At 36.7% G+C, this 21312-nt stretch overlaps 1 protein-coding gene across 6 annotated transcripts in view; it reads right to left on the bottom strand.

The window, feature by feature from the left end:
• Positions 1-16462, bottom strand: part of RAPH1 (Ras association (RalGDS/AF-6) and pleckstrin homology domains 1) — a 94465-nt gene extending 78003 nt beyond the window's left edge. For all 6 annotated transcript variants that reach the window (XM_031958246.1, XM_031958248.1, XM_031958249.1 and 3 more), the window contains exon 1: positions 16390-16462. The gene's annotated coding sequence lies outside the window, so the exon portion shown is untranslated. The remainder of the gene's footprint in view (positions 1-16389) is intronic.
• Positions 16463-21312: the final 4850 nt, after the last annotated feature.

Genomic DNA, 21312 nt, shown 5'->3' with positions numbered 1-21312 from the left:
CTACCAGTGCTTTCCCTCTATCATTATCTTTCATTTAAACTGTATTTCTTACATATACATAGTTATTTGCACATTGTAGCTATCATCTTAATATGAGTCTCTTGAAAGTAAGAACTATATTTTTGTGTTTTGTTGTATCCTCAATGTTTAGTATATTAGCAAACAACTTTAACTATTGTAAATATAAAATAATGCAATTTATGTATACTGTTTATATGATTAGACATTTACAAAGATAGAAAGTCTCTATTGTGAGAATACAGAAGAGGGGATTTTAGACACACTCATTGTGGCAAGATGCTCAAACTGAAATATACTAAAAAAAAAAAAAAAAAAAAAAAAAAAAAGAATATATTTCAAACTCCCATATGACCTTATCCTGGGATGGGTGTCTCTGTCTTTCTCTCTGTTTCTTCCTTTCTCCCTCCATTTCCTCCCCTCCCCCTTTCCATAGCTGTTATAGTTTAATTAATGCAAGCTAAATGTATGATAGGTTTTGACATCATTGTACCAAATATGTGAATGGAATGTATCACAAATATGTGAACACACATATTCTATATATTACAACTGCCCTGATAAGTATACAGATACCTCATTTGGTTTGATAACACAGGTTAAAAAAATCTCAATAGTGGCTCATTTCTATAAGATGGTTAATTTCAATATTAAATATGGGGTTAATAACACAAACATTCAATAAAATTAGCATTTTGGCTCAGTAAGTTTTATTTCTTCAAGGTTTACACCGTGAAGTTCATAGAAATTTGAATTAGTCTCTCTCAAAAGAGAGAATTATTATGTAAGTAACCCTCAAACCCTGTTAATAAAAGAATTTGGAATTCCTCCCAAATGCTTTTCTGTGTTATGAACTTACTTTCATAGCACATATTCTAGACACCAAAATTCTTAATCTTTACCTGGATCCTCTAACACTACTCAAGACTATTCAATTTCTCTGTTGTGCCAAGTTCAAAAAATAAAACTGACTTTGCTTCATATAAATTTATCACACATCACTATCAATATAGCCTGCATTACCACCTACCTGAAGTCCAGAGCCTCAGCTTCTGCCTGTTTCTTCTGTACTGTATTTATAATGGCTCCCTTCTCATTTCCATGATTGTGCTATTATGAACCTTTTTCTCTCTCATCAAAATCCCATTCTCCTCATTCCCATCCCTACTTACAATAAATTACTTTGCCTCCTATTTCTAAGACTAAACTCACTCACTAACAGCAATCCTTCCCATTCTCCTTCCTTTCTTCCCTCCTATTTCTCTCTTTCTTTCTATCATCTTCAACTCACTTCAATGCAGTGATATAGCAGAAAGAGTACTGGATCTAGAATTAACCCCTAGATTGAAATCCTGACTTTGTTACTTAGTACATGTGTGACTTTGGGCAAATCCTAGCTGAGTTTATTTCCTTATTTGTAATGAGAAAGAATTAGATAATCTCTAAATTCTCTTCTACATCTAAAAATCTTATAAATCACTTCTTTCCCACTAGCTCCTTCCAATATTTGTCAGTGTGTAGCTCCCCATTCTAAAAAGTTTTCTTTTGACTTTTCTAAACTATCCATCTCTATCTTCCTAGTCAAGACCAAGCTTTTCAAAAAAGTTGTCTTATATCTGATATCTCCAGCCTCTTAGCCCCATGTTCTTTGAATTCCATCTGCACCACACTAGAGAAACTCAATTTTTAATAACCACCACTAACTTCTAGTCATCAAATCCAATGGCCTTTTTTTCAGTCCTCATACAGATATATAACTTCAAACTGTCCAAAAGAATGTGTCCCATTAGCACCTCAAGTTAGACATGTCTAAAATTCTCTTTTCAAAAACCTATACTTCATTATTATCTATGGTACCATTATAACACCATCACCTCAAATTTCTGTAGTGTTTTTAAGGGTATAGAAAGTATTTTGTTCACAATGACCCTGTGAGGTGGGTAATTCAAGTATTATCCTTCATGGTACAGATAAATAAATTGAGGTTCAGAAAAGTTAAGTGGCTCCAATTCAATATGCTTCTCTCCCTCCCTTTCTCCTTCTCCTTCTCCCCCTCCCTACCTCCCTCTTTTCCTCTCTCTCTTCCTCTCCCTTCCTCTCTCCTTTCCTCTCCCAAAGCAATAGTGGTTAAGTGACTTATCCATATTCACACAACTAGTAAGTGTCAAGTGTCTGAGACCTGGAGTTGAATTCCCATCCTCTTAACTCCAAGGTCAGTGCTCAATTCACTGGGCCACCTCACTGCTCCCAACAGATTTTTGAGCAGGTTCAAAACCTAAGTATCATTTTTAATTCTTCCTTTTTACTCTTCATATTAAATCAATAATCAAATATAGCAGATTATGCCTCCAAAATCTATCCCTTAGCCTTCCCATTTTATTCTTGACTCCACAACTGTTTATTTACGATTGTCTACTTGAACTACTGCCAGTCTCCAAAAAAGTCCTCCTACCTATGCTCTACTTCTAATCCATTCTTCTCTCATAAAGGAAAAGGATCCCTGCCATATCCTCTCTTTAGCTAAAAGGCTACTGCTTTACCTTCTTCACAAGATTGTTAACTCTTAAAGTGTTAAATAAATTGTGACTAGATCATCCTTAATAAGTTTAGAGCTCTCTAAATTGTTTCATACTAATATACATTCTAGGCTCCTCAAAGGGCTGAACTGTTATGATACTCAGTGAGCAAGCACTCCAGATACTGTATGTGATAGAAATAGTCATCTGCTGCTGGGGAGGATGAAGCTGTTAAGTCAGTTTGGGAGTTCTGAGCTGCAGTAAGAGAAAGTTGAGGAGTGTGCCAACAAAGTCTAGCAACCTCCGGATGGAAGGTCATCAGGCTACTTAGAGACATGGAAAATGACCCAGGATGGACAAAAGGAAGTTAAAAGTTTTGTTTCAATCAGTGTTGTTCGAGTGTGATTCAATCTCAATAAATTCCATATAAGTGATCATTTAAGTTTCAAGGATAGACATACTTTTTCAGGGAGTGAATATCCATAAAGAAAGAGAAAGAGGGAATAGTCAAGATGGTAGAGTGAGTCAGAATTTTTATCCAGCTCACTTAATACACCTCCACAACTAATAAGAAAATCTATTGAACCAAAGTTTGATCAAGAAAGCAAAGAAAAGTTACAGTTGGTGGATTTTTTTTTTTTTTAAATCCATTGGCTATCAAAACCTATACTAGTGCGATAATAGTAGGAATAGAGATATGGCAATGGATTGTGAAGATATTTTATAGTTTTTGTCAATAATTTAACTGATTGGATGTGAATTAGATGGAAGCAATTGTTGTCTGTTTAAGAACTCTCTTGTCTATGAAATATTTTCCAACTTTTTTAGCTCAAACTAATCTTCACTTTCCTCCGAAGTGTGATGGAGAATGTCAAACTTGGAATATGCAGACCTGGGTTCAGAACCCCAATAAGAGACTTAATAGCTTCATGCTAATGGATAAATAAATCATTTAACCTTTCTAATTCTTAGTTTCCTCCTCTGCAAAATGGGGATTTCCCTTCTATTCTATTTTTTCCTACAAAAATGCTGATATATAAGTGTAACTTCAGTGATAATTTATGTGCATAAATATGAATCTTATGACTATTAACAAGATACAGCATATAGCATTTAAAACCCACACAAATATATTTAATAAATCTCTTTAGGTAATGAGATTAGAACAGCAAGGAGTAGGGATAAATGGGTGAACTATATTGATTCCATCTTATGACTCAATTCTGGAGCTTGCTGAGTTTCCTTTCTATGCAATTATATGTCTAGTTCAATTCTGTCTTGTAAGAAAACTTTATTCAACTGTGGGAATTGTGAAAGGAATTTGTTACACTGTTTAAACCTTAGCCCTTGCAAGTAGCTAATTTTTGCTTAGAGATCCATTTAACTAAGGATCTAGATTATGTTGACCAGAGACCTCAGTCTCATATGTGAAGACTGATGCAAGGAATCTTCTCACAATTATACATCTCAGGTAACCCATGTTTTATCTAAAAACTGGCCCCCTACTGATCAATTATTATTTGTATATTCTTTTATTTTTGCCAGACACTTGAGGAGAATAGGACACCTATTTTTTTGATTTCAGGGAGTAATACCTGTTCACTTTCCCTTGCCCAACGTGGAATGTCTCTAATCTTTCCTTCAATCAGAAGTCATATTATCTAATTTTGTAAGCTAGTTGATAGTTTTCTTTTAATTAACTGGTCTTCAATGCATTAAGATCTCCCCCCATGCCCTTTATTCAAAGGCCAGTGCCAAAGTTGAGGAAAGGCCTGGAACTCGTTTAATTTGAAATTGGCATGCATTATTTAATAAACTGATATGCTTGGAAGCTTGAATCTTTGTTTTCTCACTCATTTCATCTACTACCTGGCATAATAATAAGAACAGCAAACAATAAAAAACAATATTCACCAAGAACCCTATTAGAAAAAAATAATTAAAGTTAACTGCTTGGATTAATAAAGAGAAAATATTTATGCCTTGCTAAAATATAAAAAGGCTCATCATCCTTAATTATACTGTGTATAGAATGATCTATATGCATATTGTCTCATTCCAATAACATAATTAACTCTGCTCCTAGTATTGCACCATTAGTTTTCTCAAAAGAGTGCTATACCTCTAATTGATAGTACATTCAATGCCAGTTCCCAACTTCCCAGAGCCACCTATATCACTGTTATATTTTAAAACCTTCCTGTACCAGAAGCTAACATACTATTTTGACATATTTTCAATTTTTGCCTGATCTGGTTAAATTAGATTTTGGCTGACTTAGGTCTAGTCCAAATGCCTCCTTCAACTCTGAAGTACCCAAATTCACCACCTCTCAGTGATGTCTGGCACCTTCATAGTCTTCAATAGTCTGTTTAGGTCTGGTAATGCTTAAGTGATGATTGAAGTGAAGGAACATGCTAGATCAAGGACAGTGTTTATCTCCTGGCAGTATTCAATGTGACAGTTTAATCTAGCTCTGTCAATAAAATAGTTCCGTCTGCCATTGTCTACCTCACAGAATACATTTCAATTCTTATTCACACCATGCTTTTGACTGCCAGTCTTTCATAATTAGAATATATGCTCACCTCAAGTTTAGTTTAAGTACAACTTTTTATAAGAGAGGCCTCTTGAACTCCTCACTGCTAGCAACTCCCAACATCTTGTTATTCATTTTGTAAACAATCTGCATGTACTTATTATGGGTACAAGTTTTTCTCCCTATAGAATATAAGCTCCTGGAGCTCAAGGACCATTTATTTCACTTTTGTCTTTTATTCTCACTGCTTTGTATATTGCATGGCACAGTATAATCTGACAATCTGGAATAAACTTAATCCTGTAATTGCTATCATGTATTGCTATCATGAGGGTATCTCCTCTAAAAATATTATGGTTTAGGAGCTCTGCAGTATTTGTAATGTTATTTTATCAGTCAGAACATTAAAAATTAATCAAGTTTCCAGTGCTGCACAGGATGGCAGTGGCAGCTCTACCAGTGCTTCAAACAAGGGGCTTGGGGCCACCATATAGTGCAGTTAACAATAGAGACACTATATCACCTGCTTTTCATGGTCTTTAAGTATCCCAATCTGAAGTTGAAAAAGCTGCCTTGGGCCTACATGCTATCAGCTATGTTGGTGTCCACCTTGGTACTGTAATGCTGTCTTACTTTTTCATTACTGGAGGAATAATTTATAATGCCATTGCAGAACCTCTTAATGTTGAATTTATTTTTGAACAGAAATACCTGAGACCAGAGGCTTCCTTGGCATATAGAGTAAATGGAGGATATATTATGGAAAGACTTGCATCAAATTTCCTATTTATAATGGAAAGTTTAGGTTTCATAATTCTGGATTAATTCAGTGCATCACCCAATAGTCAGTTTAGGAAGAGACCTATGCTTGTGAACCATGAATTACCCAATTTGGAAGGAAGCTGAGATGTTTTGAGATCCCTCCTCCAAGGAAATCACCATCATAGGGGACAGGATCAGAAAGTGAAAATCAGGAAAAATCAAGAATAAAAAAAAGACTGAAATTACCAAAAATTTCCATAAGAAGAAAATACAAAGAACTTGAAAGATACACATGTAAATTAATCTGAAAGGCATAGTGGAAAGTCAACTAGGAAAACATTAAGAACAGCAGGAAAAATGGTCTTCCAATCTATTAAGCAAATTCAGTATTTATGAGTAAACACTGCAAAACAAAGGAAAATGATCCAACATTTGATGATACAGTAGATGTTTTGGAATTTAAGAACAAGGAACCACAATATACTCTTCCTGAGTGGTTCAAAAGAGAAATGAGAATTAAAAGATGGCCCAACAGCAAAAATAAGGGGCAGAATTAAAAACAAACAAAAAAAATAACTAACCAAATTGGAATCTGTGATGGCAAATCTCATCAAAGAACAAGAACAACAAACTGGAAAAGCAAATATATGGAAGTTAAGGACAATATAGAAGATACAGAAAGCATTAACATGAAAAGGAAATGTTGTATAATAAAATATATTGATCTTGAAAACAGGAAGTGCATAGGTTCTCCCAGAAGAATAAGACAATAATCTTTACACCACAATGCAGAAAATAACTTCCACACACAGAAAATTAAATATTAAGTGAAATAATTCACAGGTCACCTCCAAAAAAAATTCCAAAACATCTAGCAATTAAATTCAATTCAGGAAAAAAGTTCTTTAAGCATCAAGAGAAAGATCTTCAAAACCAAGGAAAGGGGATCCTAACAATGCAAGACTATTTTATATCCACCAGAAAACTTAGGAGGAAATAGAATAATAATGTGTTCCTAAGAAAAATGACGCACAGGATGCATTCCAGAATGACCTACATGGTAAAAATGAGCTTCACCATATATGAAGGAAAAATGGATATTCCATAATTGGGAGACATATAAATCATTTTTAACAGAAAGCCCTATCAGAAGAGATTATTTGCTTCTGGAACATCCCAATCAACAGAAACGCAGCAGTGGTAAATCAATGAAGCATCCAAAGATAGCCATAGCCAAGAAAGGCTGTAGAGACCAGTAAAAATACTTTAAAAAATGCATAGAAGGAGATGGGTGAAGGTAAAATTTTAAGGAAATATCAATGAAAAGCCTAGCCTGGGGTACTGTGGACAAAACCAAGTGACCAGTGGCCTAAAAGTTTTCAGAAAGTCAACCATCAACAATTGGTTGCTGCTGGGGATGGGAGGAGGAGGGAGCAAATTAAAGGGCAAAGAAAGGGGATGATTGACTATAGTCTTAGAAAGAAAATAATAATGTATTTTTTAGCAGACTTTAGGATTTACAAAGCACTTTTATCAAAAAATTTTGAAGATAAAAATTATAACAAATTAAAATAAAAATAAGAAGTCTGCTTCAAAAATCTAGGATAGTTTTAAAGTACACACCTTAAGAGAAAAGGACTAAAGAGAAGAAAGACTTTAAAAGAGAGAATCAAAATTCTGAAAAAAGCAAAAAAGCATAGGGGGAGCAAAAATCAACAGACACAAGATAAAAGGATATGATGATTGAGGTAAATGGTCACTGTGGGTTTCAATAGACTTTAATAAAAGGCGGCAAAGGAAAGGTTTATCAAAGCAATTTAAATATAAGCAAAGATATGAAACTAATCCAACATAACTATGTCCAATATTGCTGAATTATCAAATGAATTTTTTTTAAGGGGCAGGAATTTTCTTGAATTAATTACTTTAATTTGCTTCTAGGAACATAAAACATTTACTTAAAATATTTAGTCATATTATAATATAGCTATATTTCAGATATAATAAAAAAATATAGAAAGTTCTTTATACAGGACTTCTCTCTCAGTGGACTTTATCCATTTACCAGGAAATTTGCATACAAGTAAAATGAAGCAACCTTCTGTTCCTGCATATTTCTTTCTTCAACCACAACCAGTCCCTAGTTGCCTGAATTTTTAAAAGGTTTAAGTAAGAGAATAGCTTGGCATTATGGGGAAGAAAAGCTAATTTATACATAAACAGCCCTAGTTCAATATCAACATTTTCTTTTTCTTGGCTTCACTTTCCACTCCTCATAGTCTTGATCCAATTCAACTATTTATTTGCCGAGTTGTCAATTCCTATCAATTCTTTCTTTACAGCATGTCTTGCATCTGTCCCTTTCCCTTCCACTGCCATAAACCTTGCCACATCTTCAGTCTCAACTAATATCACGACAGCCTCCTAATTTTCCATTCTTTTTCTTTTTTAATCTAATCTGTCAAACAATCTTCCCAAAGCACAGGTCTGACCATATCATTTGCCCGCTCAAAAATGCTTCAGAACTATTGCCTAAAGTACTAAATACAATACCTCCCACACCAATGTAGCATTTAAATCATTCACGATCTGGGATTAGCCTCTAGATCAGGGGTCCTCAAACTACGGCCCGCAGGCCCGATTCGGCAGCTGAGGACGTTTATCCCCCTCACCCAGGGCTATGAAGTTTCTTTATTTAAAGGCCCACAAAACAAAGTTTTTGTTTTTAACTATGGTCAGGCCCTCCAACAGTCTGAGGAACAGTGAACTGGCCCCCTATTTTAAAAGTTTGAGGACCCCTGCCTAGATCTATCTCACATTAGTCCTATTTACACATTCCACATCCCAAACAAAAATGGCCAACTTGCTTGTTCCCTGAACTTGACATTCCACCTTTCAGCTTTCATGCCTTGGCAAAAACTGTGATTAGGAATCTATTCCCTCTTCTCTTGCAACAATAAAAATCCTTAACTGCTTTTAAGGCTCAACTCAGATATTCTCTCTTATGGAAATGCTTTTTTGACTATTTTAGTTGTTAATAATGTTTCCTTCAACCAAACAGCCTTGTATTTGCTAATCTGTTTTATATGTTGTTTCCCACAATGAGATATAAATTCCTGGAGAACAGATATTGTATTTTATTGCACACAGGTACTTAATAAATTTTTGTGGAACTGGATTTTTCTTTATAACAATAAACTTATACTACATAGAAAATACCTATATTTTGTGGGCTAAAATTAAGTTTCTTCTTTTTTCAACCTTTAAGTCCAATAATATCAACAGACATCAAAGAAGTGAAGACTCATATTAAAATATTTATATTAGCTCTTTTATGTTGTAGAAAACAAAAATAAGTTCTAAAAGCAACACAAGACAAAAATCACAAGATGACTTGATGCTGAATAGAGACCAAGAGTAGACCAAAGAGAACAACTTAAACAATCTCTACAGTGATATAATGGAAAAGTACTTTGAAATCAGACACAGAAGGCTAAGGATATTTGAAACATGCTTTCTATCTCCCACCAAAGAGACGATAGGCGAGAAAAGCACAAAGATAATGAGTTCCATCATCTACCAATCAGTACTCAAAAGATTTTGATTAAAACTTATCAAAAGCTAATGACATAAGTTCTTGGTGCTGAGGAAAGGCAACTGATAAGAAAAAAGAAGTAAATGCCTTTCTTCTCCACTCTGATTTGTTACAAGCATGTGAAATAAGTCAACTATAAAGGAAGAGTATAACACAAAAAGCAGTAAAAATTTTGTCTAAGCTTCTGGGTATTTCTGTATATAATTCTAGGGTCAATAATACCAATTTTATTCACATGCACATAAATACAAAATATCTATGTCTGTATCTCCTCGATTTTCAACTAACATTTAAAGTTAATTCTGAGGAACTATCCATGTCAAGTTCTCTACCTTGATATTTGCATGGACACACAGATATGTATCCTATTTATAAGACAGTATTGATAAAGTCCTTCTAAAGAAAACTCATAAAATTACCTAGTTTTTAATGGGAAAATATTTCATAATTTAAGCTGTGAATTTTGGCAACTCAATAGAGGAGTCAGTTCCTGTCCCTCCATATTTATAGTTCTAATACTCTCCAGATACTTTCCTCCTAAAACATGTTCACTAGTTTATCTTCAATATACCTCTCCCCACTACCTTCTCCAAATGTAAAGTCGATTCTGCTATAATACTCTTTTTGCAAACATAAATTTGTTCCACCTGAAGAGAACAACTTGAATTTTGGTTTGTTTATGCATGATGTCATGTGGCTTAAAACAGTAACAATTCAGAAAACTACAAACTGGAACCTTCCTGGCCCCCACTTCTCCAAGCAAACTTGGATCTTTCTAGGTAAAATCATATTTACTGAATAAATGTGTCACAGACTTGGTTTTTAAGTGTTGTCCCCTATCTCCATTTTTCCTACAGTTTTTATTGCATTACCCAAGTTTTTTAGGAATGAATATATACATTATAGTATAAGTAACTGAAATTTTAACCTACTTTGTATATTTGAGAAGAGTAATATCTCAATTACTATCCTGCCTTCTTTCTTTCACTGAAAAAGTTCTCAAATTCTCTCTAACAGAAAAAGGTTAAGAACTTCCCCTGTATTTTTTTATCATTCATTTTTCTTAATCCCTTGCAATCTGGTTTCCATCACTCTATTGAAAATGTTTTCTAGGGCCGACAAGTGATCTCTTCATTGGAAATCTGAATGATCTTTTCATGGGTTAATAATGCTTCCTAAAATAATTTTTCTTCACATTTCCCTTCATTCTGGTGCCTTTCCACTGCCGATTTTCTCCAACTGCTTCAAACAATCTGATTCACTGGTAATAAAATTATATTTTTATAAAAGACTTATGAATCACTACAGAACACATTTGGACAACTTTTCTCCAAAAGAAAACTCTTTGTTTTCTAGGTACTAAGAAACCATTCAAGACTTTTGAGCAGGAAAGTGATATGATGAAAACTCTCTTAAGAAGGGCAATAGTGATTCAAAAATAGCCACTACATTTTCAGAATAGGAGACAGCTGATTTCAGGAACAGGGAACTTATCAAATAATCTTATCTCCTTATCATATATGTGTGGGTATTGAGGCCCAGAAAATTTAACTGAAAGACTAAGTAACATCTTTTAACCATATGCCTTCAATCCTTATGCTGCTGGACAAGGCAGGAGGGAGTCAGGGAGAAAGAGAGGAGAGCAGGGAAAAAAGGAAGGTTAGCATTTATTAAACATCTATTATATGACAGGTACTGTGCTAAGTGCTTTACAAATATGATCTCATTTAATCCTCACAATTCTGAGTTGTGTTATTAGTTTCTTCATTTTACAATCAAGAAAACTGAGGCAGAGTTTAAATGACTTGCTGATTGTCACCCAGCTAGTAAAGGTCTGAGGATAGATTTTGAACTCAGGTGTCCCTAAGTGTAGATCTAGTGCTCTAATTGACAAATCACCCAGTTGCCACAAAATCATGAAATTGTACTATCTGGATCTGTTACAAGTTTGTGTTACTTAAGCTCAACTGGATTCTTTTATACTTCCATAACCAATTCACTATTGCTTCCATCACAGTGGCTTTCCCAAAACTCTTTATCTCTTTCCAAACTTTTCACAGCTTCCTCACTCTTTCAGCAGAAAATTTGCCTCATTTTTCAAACAAAAAATGAAGGTCATCTGCTATTTTCACACTCCCCTCTTCCTCATCTAACAATTTAAATACCTTCTGCTACCTCTTCCTTCTCATTTTTCATGAAGTAAAAATCTTCATCTTACCCTTCTTGCCAAGACAAACCCCAATCCATGCACAAGTGATCCTATAATATCCATCTTCTCCAGCACATTGTCCTCCCTCATCCTTATGCTCTCATTAATTATCAATGCACTCTGTGTAGTGGCTGCTTCTATCCCGCTTATAAATATGCTCATGTCTCCCCCATCTTCAAAAAACCCTTGATTCATCAGTCCAATAGGTTCTGTCCTATATTGCTCCTCCTTTCTGTGACTAAATCCTTGAGAAGGCTGTTTATAATTAGTGTCTACTCTCCTTTCTTCTCATTCTCTTTTCGGCAGCCTAGCTTCTGACCACATGATTCAACTGAAATTGCTCTCTTCAAAGTTACAATTAATTATCAGATCTCAATCTGCATCTTTGTTGACCTCTCTGCAGTCTTTGATGACATCTGCTATCCTATTTTCTTCCATTATTCTCTTTTCTCTAGGTTTTTGAGATCTTGCCCTCTCTTGATTCTTTTATCTGTCTGACCAACTCATTTTCTATCTCTTTTTCTGGATCTTCATCTATGTCATATTCAATAACTGAGAGGCTCCCTAAGTTTATACTGTACCTTCTCTACATTACCTGACTTTACATTCTCAGCAGCTCTCACAGTTTCAATCACCTCCATACAGATGCGTCTCAGATGACCAGTAAGAACCTCTTCTGATATCTAGTCTTGCATCTCCAACTGCCCACTGGACATCTCAAACTGGAAATCCCAGACACATCTTTAAACTCAACTTGCCCCAAAGTGAAATCTTTCCCCTCTTCTTAACTTCCCTATTATTGTCATGGTTATCACATCATCAGTCACTCAGGATAATAACCTTAACCTTGACTCTATGTTTTATCTCCCTCCCAATATCCCAACACTAGCCAAGTTGTGTCATTTCTACCTTTTGTGCATAAATCCTCTTTTTTCTTGCAATTTTCTTATCACTTCACACTTGAACTAGTTAGAAAAGTTGGAACAATTAACTCTTTTTCCTGATGTAGTTTTTATTTATGATTTCTTCAAATAAAATTCTGGTAAATATAGTTCAAAATTTGATAAAGACTATTGGGCTGCAAGTGGAACTATATGACTACGCCTTCAAATCCAAATCATTCTAGCTCTCATTAACTGACCAATAATAGATTCCAGCTTAGGCTTATTATTTGGTTTTTGATAAAATAAAGTGAATGTAAATAACAACTGTTTCTGTTTCAAGCAGAAACTGAAGTTCTTTCCCTCCCAGATTGATTTTTCTATGAAGTCAAATTAATCCATCTTTTTTTTTTTTTGCTCAGGCAATTGGGGTTAAGTGACTTGCCCAGGGTCACACAGCTAGGAAGTGTTAAGTGTCTGAGGTAACACTTGAACTCAGGTCCTCCTGACTTCAAGGCTGGTGCTCTATCCACTGCACCACCAAGCTGCCCCATTAGTCCATCTTTTGATTCAATTTTTTCCCTACCTTTTAATTATTGCTTAGGTACTGCTTTAGGAAAAACCTAGACCTGAAAAAGACTTTAGTTTAAAAAGGCCAGGGTCTTCCACTGTATCCAGCACCATCATCAGTCATCCTGACCTATGTCTTATCACTGTATTCCAATGATTCTGGAGGAGTGGGGCTGATGACTTTGCACAGCTCTGCCTCCCTTAAATCTAATTCACTTGTAAGTCAAGATGATGTCACAGGTTCTCTTCTTGAATGAAGCATGCTAATTGGTTTCCCTGCCTTAAGTCTCTCCCCATTTCAATTCTTCCTCCACTCAGTTGTCAAATTAAGCTTCCTAAACAGAGCAGGTATGAGCACATTATCTCCCTACTCAATAATCTTCAGTAGCCCCCATCACCTCCTAGATTAAACATAAAATCTTGTTTGGCTTTTAAAGCACTTTATAACGTGGACCCTTCCTATTTTTCTAGTCTTACTCTCTTCCAAATATTCTGATCCAGTGACACATATCATTTTGCTGTTCCTCTCTTGACTCTTCATCTTCACTGGCTTCCTTCATCCCTGGAACACTCCCTCTTCATATCCACTTCTTTTCCCTAGTTGCCTTCCAGTCTCAGGTAAAGTTCCACTTTCTTCAAGAAACCTTTCTCAGTCCATCTTAATCTTATGTCTTCTCTCTAACCCCTACTCCCATTTATCCTGTTTGTATGTAATCTGTATCATATCTGTATATATATATATATATATATATATATATATATATATATATATATATATTCTGCATATTGTCTCCCCTATTAAACTGTGAGCTCATGGAAGATATGCATTTACTCTGCCTTTCATCCTAACCTCAGCACTCAGAACAGCGTCTGGCATATAGTAGGCATTTAATATATATTGACTGACTTGCAACTTAAGACAAGAGCATTTCTCACAGAAAATATATTCCAAAAATCTTTAAATAGTATTATGATTAGCCAAAATACTATGCATAAAGTAATAGTTTATTTAGAAAGGGAATAAAGTGATAGTTGTGAGCAGTGATAACGGCAGTGACAGTTTGCTTCAAACAATATACAATGACCTTGTGCTTATTGTGTTCAGTTTGCCTAATTTCTTGTGCTGTATGACACTTGTGTAGTTAGTAAGTCTAAAAATTTAGTTTTTTTCCTCTTACCAAAAAGGAATAATATTCTATACAATTACAAATTATTTTGTATTATATTCCAGCTTGATTATCCAAGTTAACAAGAATATTAGAAAAGATCATTCAAAAGTCACATTTGGCTCTGTAATGCAATTTTGTACTTAGAAGTGTCTTTGTATCTTCAGAGCCAAGCACAATGCCTGGCACTTAATAGACATTTAACAAAAGCTTGATTATGTTTAAATATGACTAGATCTCAAAGTTTGTGGAATTCAGAACACAAGAAATAAAAACAATACCACACAAGGAAAGCTTGACTCCAGCATACTAGAAAGCTATCCAGCTTCCCCATTTTGCCTTCCTGTTCACTTCTCTTCCAACTTCCTCAGTAATGATGGAAATTTAGTATTTCTTGGGAGGTAAGAAACCCTGAAGCAAAGTTGTCTTCTCTTCAATTTGTTTTCTCTTTGGCTCTTATTTCTCTGAAGGATTAGTAATTAATTCAGTGTTGTAATATACAAAGCTTTCAATTCTGGCTTTGGTGGGAGTGCCACCTTGTGGGTACAAATAAGGCAGTGTGCTGTAAGGAAAAGGACACTGCACTGGATCTGGAATTGGAAGATCTAGGTTCAAAATATACTTACTACTAAGATAAATTACTCTTTGGACTTGCTTTCCACTGTAAAGTGAGGAGTTGAACTAAATGATTTCTATATCCTCCCCTCCTACTAAAATCCTATGTGATTACTGGATAAAATCACTAGGATTAATGATTTAAATAGATATGCCTTAAAGATAAGCCTTCAAAGTTGAAACCAGAATCTGCTGATAGAAAAAGTCCCAATTCGAATCAACTGGATCTCTCAATTCATTGGACTTCAACATTGAAAATTTCTCTGTATTTAAATGGGGCTAGCACCCATCCTTAACAGGAATGTTAAATGGACAAAAACCACACACGCACAAAAATGGTACATAAATAAATGCACAGTGATATTATCAAATTGCTTTTTAAACATCTAATAGCTCAATTCTATATATATATATAGTGGTCACAGAACATATTTCCCCTTTTTCTTATATCTTAGTTCTACCTTATATAACCCTTAAGCTAAACTATTGTCATTCAGGAATAAGAAAAAGAATTTCATCCGTTCGTAGTACTTAAACTAAATTAAAGACATTCTTATCATCTATGCAGAAGACTAAGAAAAATGATGAACTAAATCAAAATCGATGCATATATGCATATAGATATACACACGTAAAATAAATACAAGATACAATATATTCATACATATATACTCATGTACACGCACAAAACATGAATATAAGACACAGAATAGGCTAAAGTTTTATATATCCACATAGACACTCTCCCTATTACAATCTCTCCCTTCTCCTAGCTTCACAATGATTTTTTCTGGTTCTAAGCAGCTCTTCCCACATTCATAAGGAACGATGCAGGGGAAAAAATTTAATCCATACTAGTAGCAAGTGGGAAAATGAATTTGGTCAAGAACAACTGCTCCTGGAGGTGTCATGACAACCTATTTCAAAGCTAGGAGTGCGGCTCCACTCATTGCTCCCTCTGATTAGAAGCTTTTCGATCATGCCACATGTCTGGGAAGACATTAAATCGGCGGTGATCAGAAGGATCCAGCAAATCCCGTGGGGACACTGGGGAATCGTTTCGGAAAAGGAAGCGATCTCCCCATTTCCCCACCCCCCAGCTCCGAAAAATTACAGCCCCAGCGGCTGCCCTTTGGATTTCCGGATCCGACCCCGGGACGAGTGGCCGAAGCCGGAGTCGCCAGCCCAGAGCCCGGGGCAGAAGAACAAGGACCCCGAGCACAGCAGTGACCTCCCGCCTCCCAGGCCCGGCCGGCGAGGCGGAAGAGCGCGGGGGTCACTCGCCGGGGCGCCCCCTCCCCCCCAGGAGCCCGGGCGAGGGGCAGTGCTCGGCAGCCGGCTTGCTCATTGTCTGTCTCGGGCCGCGGCCCCCACCGGCGAGGTCCCAGGCGCCCCCAGGCGGCTCCACGGAGGGGGCCGCGGGAGGGACCACGCCTGCCACGCCCCGTCCCCCACCCCCATCCCAGCCCCGGGGGCCGCGCGCGGTGGAAGGGGAGGCGGCGCCCCTGGCTCACTCACCGCCGCGATGGCCGGGCCGAGACGGGCCGCGCCGCTTCCTCCCTCGGCAGCCTCGGCTGCTCCCGCCCCGCGCGCTGCGTGGCCGGCCGGCGGGCGGCTGGGTGGGGAGTGCGGAGAAGGGAGGCTCCGACCGCAGAGCCGCCGCACACGCAAACACCACACACGCCCCCTCCCGGGAGGCGGCGGCGCGCGCCCCGCGGGCAAGTCCGAGGCTGCAAATCACGGCGGGGCACTCGCGGACGCACCGACGGGCGGACGGCCTGACAGACTGTCCGAGGACTCGCCCGCTCGCCCGCCTGCCCGCCTGCCCGCCTGCCCGCCCGCCCGACTGACTGACTGACTGACTGACTCACGCCGCCGCCGCCGCCGCCCCCTCCCCCCGCTCCCCGCTGCCAGCCGCTCACTTCCGGCGCAGGCCGCCGCACCAATCACGCCGCAGTGTCCCCCTTCCCCGCCCCCCCCTCCAGCCCGGACACGCCCAGAGCTTGAGGGTCTCCGGGTCTGCACGGACCAGAGGCTAGGGGCCAGCCCAGCCTCCCTCCTTCCCTGAGCCTGCTGCCACCTCCGGCTCGGACGTCCGCCTCTCCTCTCCCTCCGGTCCCCGGTCAGTGGTCGCGGGGTCCCTCCGAATCCCCTCCTGGCGAGAGAATGAATGAGTGAATGAGCGAGTGAAACCCAGGCTTGGGCCGCTCCCCTTTCCCCCGTATCGTGGTGGCACTTCGCTGGGCCTGATTCGGCTTTGGGAGACTGCATTCAGCTTGGCCTGCGGACCCTTTCCACCTTGATTATTCTCCCCCCTGCCCCCCATGAACAAAAATGTGTACAACGCTGTTTCTGGTGTAATCATACACAAAAGAGCCGGAGTACGCCTTAGATATTTAACCTGGGACCCAGTAAACTTTAAGGGGAAAAAAAAAGCGAGATTTTATTCACTGGCTTCCCTATTTATTTTATTTTATGTATTAAGAACGCTCTTTCTAGAAGAGGCTTCCACAGACTGCCAATTGGATCCATCCAAAAACAAAACAAAACACGATTAAGAGACCCTGATTTCCTTAGAACAACTCCCTCAGATATGGAACATAAAACCCAGAGAGAAGTGACTGACCAGAGCAGCAACGATTTGTGGTCAAGTCCCCTAGCTTTCCTTGAATGTGCCAGATACGTGGTACTACTAAACGCTGGGAAGGCGATGGATGGATGGATGGGTATAGATTAGATAGTGGGGTGGAAGGGTGAGCCGATGGATGGATGAAAGCTATGGAGAGAAACTGAAAAAGAATGAATGAACAAGCTAAGGAACGGAAAGATTAAAAAAAAAAAAAAAAGAAAAAGAAAAGCAACCTTAAAAAAAAAAAACACTTGATATTGAATGAAAAACGGAGAGCATAGAGCTGCTCTCAAAAAGCTCAGTTTTATGTTAATTACTTTGTACAAGCAACCTATATACCTGATAAAATGGAGATCATTTTAGAGAATAAAGAAAGGAAGCTGATTATATTGGTTGGAAGAGCCTGCATTTGAATTTCACTTAGAAGATAAGTTTGTGATCTTGGGCAAGTTATTCAATTAATGTCGTTCACCATTTTCTCATCTGTAAAATGGGAACAATAATGACACTTACCTAGGAGAGCTGTTGTGAAGATCAAATGAGATACTCTGTGTGTGTATATAGCACTTAAACAAAATTTAAATATACATATACAAATATCACACATTATGCTATATATATATTAGATATGCAAAGACAGTAGAAATAAATGAAGACAAAACCTCGGGTTTATTACCTTTAATTTGAATAAATCTATCAAATTGAACCGAATTAGTAACACTGTTATTGACCTTTGTGAGCATTTTTAGTAATTCTCACTTTGGCTAACACCTATGTTGTTATGTTCAATACATTTTATGGAGTTTTCACGAACCAGTGCATTTTGTTCTCTTTAATTGCTCCTTTTTTGGGAGGAAATAAATTATGTTTTTGAATTTGAGCCCAAATACATTAAATCTACATAAAATATCCTGTACTTTCAATAATTTCTAGCCTCCCTAATTAAAATCAGTCAATTCCAGATTATATATCTGATAATACTTGTTTATTTTATTAAGCAAATCCTTGAATATAATCTGATATCAAATGATCCTTAGATTCTGATTTTTATGTGGGCTATTAACACCTAAAGATTGAAAGGAGAAAAGAAAAAGTAAAAATTTCACTCAATTTTACTATTTACTAGCAGCATTGCTGAAAAATTGTTGAGAAAACTGAAACAGCTGATGAATTGGAAAACTGAAATCAATGAATGAACATTTCTATGCCAAATCTTTTCACCTTAGGGGAATTTCAGAATTCCTTGTCATGAATTGCCATAGATGCATAGAAATTGACTATATGTTTTTGAGTTCCTAAAACCCTTTCAGATTATCCCATTTCCAAGAACTAGTGTTAAATTTTCTGGCCTAGAGCCATATTCCAGTTTGGTTAATTACATTCTGCCTTCCTGAAACTCTTGAGCATTTTCAATTTTTTTCAGTCCTTTGTACAATACATTTCATGCTTGTGTTCAGAACAATATCACATTGCTCTTAGCTACATTTCACTCAAAAGATAGTTATACTTAAGACACATAATTGCACTTGTAGATACTAAATTGAATAACCTTATTAAGTTTCTTGAAATGTAGTTTGTTTCTTGTATATCGATATGTTGCTATCCAGTAACTCCCATAGTACTTTGTACCCTTTCTATTACTTTTGTTTCAAACTATCTTTTTTTAAAAAAGTGATTTTATGTATATGTCTTATCATTCTCACTGAATTGTAAACAGGAAGCAGTATTTTATTCATCTTCATATCCCTCACAACTTTGTGCTTAATAGACACAATAAATATTTGTCCAATGAATTAACCTTTGGATTTTTTTTTTTAAGCATAGTTGTGGTGATGCCCTTTGAATTGATCCATAACTACCCTTTTTCATGATCTTATTTCACAAAAGACAGAAATGTTTAGGGAGAATATAGCAAATGTACAAATATTAATTCTTTGTCATCATACATCCTGTTAAATAAGAAAGTGAAATAAATTAAGGAAACTTATCTTTTATCACACTTAATAGATGCTGCTATGTTTTCCAGAGCAAGGAAGACATTGCATTTGTTAAAATTTCCTTCCCCTTTTCCAGATTTTGGTGCTTCCATGAATTGATGATTTCTTCAATTTATATTACCCATCATCAGGGACAGATCTCAAGTCTTCTTTTAAAAATCAACTGGTTTTCTTATATTCTTTTCCATTTAAAGAGCTCACTCTCATGCAGGCCTTCATTTTGGTCAAACAATAAGCAAAGAGAGAGATAGTCACTCAAAAGGATTCTCGTCAGCTCATTTTAATCACCCCAATCCAAATATCTGAAGGAAAAATCATATCTGAACTAATACATTCATTAGTTCCATTAGTTCGAGGACATTGTTCCTTAATCTTGTGGTAGAAAAAGAATAGAGTCAATATACTTAGCTAATGCAGTGAAAAGACTACTGAACATGGGAATCAGGACTTTCTGACTAATTCTTCCACTGACTGGGGCCAATTATTTAACTTCTTTAGGCTTCAGTTTTCTTAAGCACATTGCTATGATTTGTCAATTTTAACTTTCTAAAATGTAACTCCTGCAACATTTTATAAGAAAGTCAATACCATATTGTAAATACTTCCTTTCATCTGAAGAAGTAAACATACAAGTAATGATCTTTCAAAAGAGATTTTAAAACTTTAGTTTAAAAATAAGTTAAGTTTGAGAACATGATAATAACCTTAGCAATTATTTATTCAAATAGGGTGACAAGACTTGTATATTACTACTCCAAAGAGATTTTTTTCAGCTAGTTAAAAGAAGGCTAAATTTAGAATCAGGAGAGACCTGGTTTTGAAGCTCACCTTTTTTGTACTTGTTAATTGTGGAATCATAGGCAAGCCTCTTCATTCTCTGAACCTAAGTTTTCTCATTTATAAAATGAAGATGGTAATACTTATATTACTAATCCAAAATGATGGTTGTGAGAAAAACACTGCAACTGTAAGATTTTATTAATCATGCAAAAATCCAAGAAAATAGGATTATCAAAAAATAAGATATCTGGTCATCCTTTCCTCTAAGCTAACTCAAATGAAGAACATGGGTATGAGAGGGAGGCAGGCAAATATGTCAGAAAGAACAATGGCTTTTAATAAGGAGAACCTTGATTCAAATTCTAGCTCTTACTATATACACACTGTATATGACTTTGCATAGTGGAAAGAGCTTGACTTAACTGTAGTCAGATAAGACCTTGATTTTAAGTCTTGCATCTGACAAAAATTAGCCAAATGGTCATGGTGAAATTATATCTATAAAAACAATATTATACTATCTACCTTACAGACTTGTTTTTTTTTTCTTTTTCTTTCTTTCTTTCTTTCTTTCTTTCTTTCTTTCTTTCTTTCTTTCTTTCTTTCTTTCTTTCTTTCTTTCTTTCTTTCTTTCTCTCTCTCTCTCTCTCTCTCTTTCTCTTTTTCTTTTTTCTTTTTTTTTCAGTTCTATACTTTTATCAAATCACGGAATTCCTGGTGAGGAAAACTCTCCCCCTCTCCCCCCCCAACCAATGTCAATGGGCAAGTAATCTACAACTTAATAGTTTCAGAGTTGCTTGGGATGCTGAGAAGTAGGTCTTGAATGCATTTGGTCCTCAGTCTGATGCCAATCTTCCGCCCATTATGCCATGCCACCTCTTTTGAGGGTTGTTATGAGATGTATCAGATGAGATGTACATACAGAAGTTTCAAAACCTTAAACCTTATATAGCTACAAATGTCAGTGATTACTATGTAAGGTACTGTTGGGAAAGCTCTGATCAATATGATAATCATCTTGGTAGTGTTATAGAG

The sequence above is a fragment of the Sarcophilus harrisii genome, chromosome 3, assembly GCF_902635505.1.
Source record: "Sarcophilus harrisii chromosome 3, mSarHar1.11, whole genome shotgun sequence".
Classification (NCBI taxonomy): Eukaryota; Metazoa; Chordata; class Mammalia; order Dasyuromorphia; family Dasyuridae; genus Sarcophilus; species Sarcophilus harrisii.
This window is presented reverse-complemented; position numbering and strand designations above follow the sequence as displayed.